The following is a 3,662-nucleotide window of genomic DNA, read 5'->3' as shown; positions in this document are numbered from 1 at the left end:
GTATATAGGGACCAATTGGATGAGTTGGACAATAGATGAGAAGATATGGGAGACTTTATGATAAAGTCACCTACTTTTCTAAGCATCTAGGAGCTTCTTTAGGTGGATGAAGTTAAGGCAATCAAGGAGTCTTCAACAAATATAATTATGGAGTAAAAGTAGGTAAATTTATTTTCTAATGCCTAAATGTAGGTCACATGGTTAGTACAAGCAACAATGGTCATTAATTTCTTTTAATATGTGTCCTAGTTTGTCTCCCACATGAGAGAAGATTATATAGTATGCCTAGGAGAATATTTCACCTCATTATTACATTCGTTTGCAAAGTTTTGAGCTTCAATAAGATCTTTCAACAAACTATATTATTTTGTAACTTAGAAAATAGTCTTTTGGAGACTAATAATCGATGTATTTACACCATTTTAAAACATTTTTAAGAATACGTATTGATGTTATAATTCATATTTACCTTAAATTAATAAACATCAACATTTTTTGTTACATCCCTCTTTTTCCTTGATACTTTGCTATGCTTATTTGCATTAATATGAGATGTTGAGTTAATGAAAATTGAATAGTGGTTAAGAATTTCATATATGATATGACTTTATTTGATAAGTCAATCGATTGTATATTGCAATCTAGTCAATATTTTACATGTTATAATTAATGATGAGATTTTGAGCTAAGTACATTGTTATGACTTAGTGGTTGCAGGAAACACACCATCCTCCGAGAAGGGAGGAAAAGTATCATCGGGTATGGGAGGTAAGAAGATGATGGGTCGTATTGTCATATGTGTTTTCAAAGCCTATAAGTATTGGTCATGTCATGTTTTACTAGAACCAATGTTGTGAAGTCGTGACTAGGTACCTATGTTGCTTAACCCTAAATTGTTAGTCAAGTTGATATGGTTCCCTTTAAATAATAACTCATGTCGTTGACTCAAGATTTTGTATAATCAAGTTTTTTAGTTATGAGTGCTCAAATAGCTGATTATGGACTTCTATTATTTTATTCTAAAGGCCAAGTAAAACAATACATAAATGATTATGTATGTATAAAATAGGAGAATATATGCATATGTGTGTATATGTATACATACATACATACATACACACACACACACATATGTATACATACATACATATACATACACACACACACATATACATGCACATATACACACACACATACACATATATTCTCCTATTTTATACATACACAATCATTTATGTATTGTTTTACTTGGCATTTAGAATAAAATAATTAAAGTCCATAATCAACTATTTGAGCACTCATAATGTAAAACCTACATACATACATACATACATATATGTGTTGGCAACAACAATGAAGGAAAACTAAGAGGGGGGGGGGGGTGAATTAGTTTTCATCGAATTAAGTAAATTAAGCACAACTTCAAATCTGATCGGCAACAACAATAGCAATGATGAACACAATAATAGCAACACATATAAAATATTTTTGATGCGAAAAACCTAGTAAAAGGAAAAACCATGGTGGGAACCTACCCACAATAAGATGATACTCTGCAATAGTATGTGAAAATATTACAATGGGTAATGCACATGCATTCAGGCACACTTCCTAGAGCTCACTGCTCAAAATAACAAGAAGGCCTACAACCCAGGGAAGTCTTACTACCTTACAAATATCAGACAACAATCTGGATTACATGAACTAAAACAATAGTATCTCCAAATGTCTGATCATAGTTTCGGTTAAGCACATTTGTCTGCTTTGCAACACTATACTACACTTCACACTTTTGGAAGATCAATTCGCTAAGCTCACACATACAACACTCTCTGATAGTCCACAACCAATGCAAACATAATGCAAACACCAACTAACATGACTATTACATCAATTTATACAAGTCATCAACCTTGATCACAAGGTCGGCTCAACCCAATAAGAGCTAATTACAAAATCCCATCACACACTACATAAATCAATCACCAGACCAATACAATGTTATAGATGGGATAGCATGGACTTAAATCAAATCCTCAAACATGATACACCACCAAGAAGCTCGCTAAGATCATCCACAACATGCTACACCACCGAAAATGTCGCATAACATGAAGAACATCACCAAACCCATAAAATCCACAATATTGCGCACAATGATCGATGTGGACTAGAAAAAAAATAGGACACAATCAGGAAATATCCACAAGCACATTAGAACCATCTGCAATAGTTGCACCAATGCCACTTAATCAAATCTTCATTGATCAACTCACTCATACGCAAGAACACTCAATAGTAGTAACTATAACATAGAAAGATAACTTGTAGAGCACCAAACCATGAACCATCTAAATTGTAGACACACAGGAACACCTCAAACACTCTCCCAAATTTTCAACTCAAGATGAAATCATTCTGGAGCACAACAGATCAAATACCATACTCTACCAACCACTGAACATAAAAACCAATCCACAAACCGGATCAACTGATATGATTAAATAAAATTTTAGAACACTAAACCAATAAAGAATGAGTTATCTCTAGTTTATTCAGCACATCAAACCAATAAAGTAACCAAATCAATCTCTTTGCAACACCAGAATAACAAAACACAAGAATACACAAGAATATGTTGACATCAATGACAACACATCCCAACAACTTTAATATCCAACAATCTCCCCCTTTGGCATTGATGGCAACATATGAATGTGAAAAACAATCAATGCAAATAAATAAATCAACTCCAATGATCTCCCCCTGAGATTATGCACACAAAGCTAGAAGATAAGACAATTTTTCACATGCTTCTCTCCCCCTTTGACATCAATGAAAAAGGATCTCAAAACAAAATATCTCTCCCCCTAAGAACACACAAACATCAACTAAATCACACATTGACTACTCCTACTGAGTAGCAACACCTACTCATCAATCTAAATATCAGAATAAGACTATGAAGTCCAGCGGATTGATGCATCTCAATGCATCTAGTTAACATCAGGAAGGGCGGTAACCCATAACTTCTCTCTCAAATATAGAAATGTATCTATAGGCAAAAGCTTAGTAAAGATATCTACAATATGATCCTTTGTAGACACATACTCCAATTTCACTTCTTCTTCTCTGACTTTCTCCCTCAAGAAATGATGCTTGATACATGTTTTGTCTTTGAATTTTGTACCAAATTTTTGGAAATACCTATAGCACTTGAATTATCACAATATATAACAATAGGCTCATCATAAACAACTATAATATCCTTCAACATCCATTTCATCCAAACTACCTAAGTACAATTGCTAGTAGGAGCAATGTATTCATCTTTAGCAGTAGAAATAGAATCTTGCTTCTTACTTACCCAGGAAACCAACTTCTTACCCAAAAAAAATGCACCACTAGAGGTGCTCTTCCGGTCATCAACATCACCTACCCAATCAACATCAATATAAGCACATAACATGAAATCATCATTCTTCGGATACCACAACCCATAATCAATAGTTCCCTTCAAGTATCTGAATATCTTCTTCACAATAGTAACATGGATTTTCTTAGGTTCAGCTTGAAATCTTGTACAAAGACAAACAACATGTATAATATCAGGTCTAGTTTGAGTCAAGTATAGCAGTCCACCAACCATAGAACTATACAAG

Source organism: Cryptomeria japonica, chromosome 7 (assembly GCF_030272615.1).
Source record: "Cryptomeria japonica chromosome 7, Sugi_1.0, whole genome shotgun sequence".
In the NCBI taxonomy this organism is placed as follows: Eukaryota; Viridiplantae; Streptophyta; class Pinopsida; order Cupressales; family Cupressaceae; genus Cryptomeria; species Cryptomeria japonica.
This window is presented reverse-complemented; position numbering follows the sequence as displayed.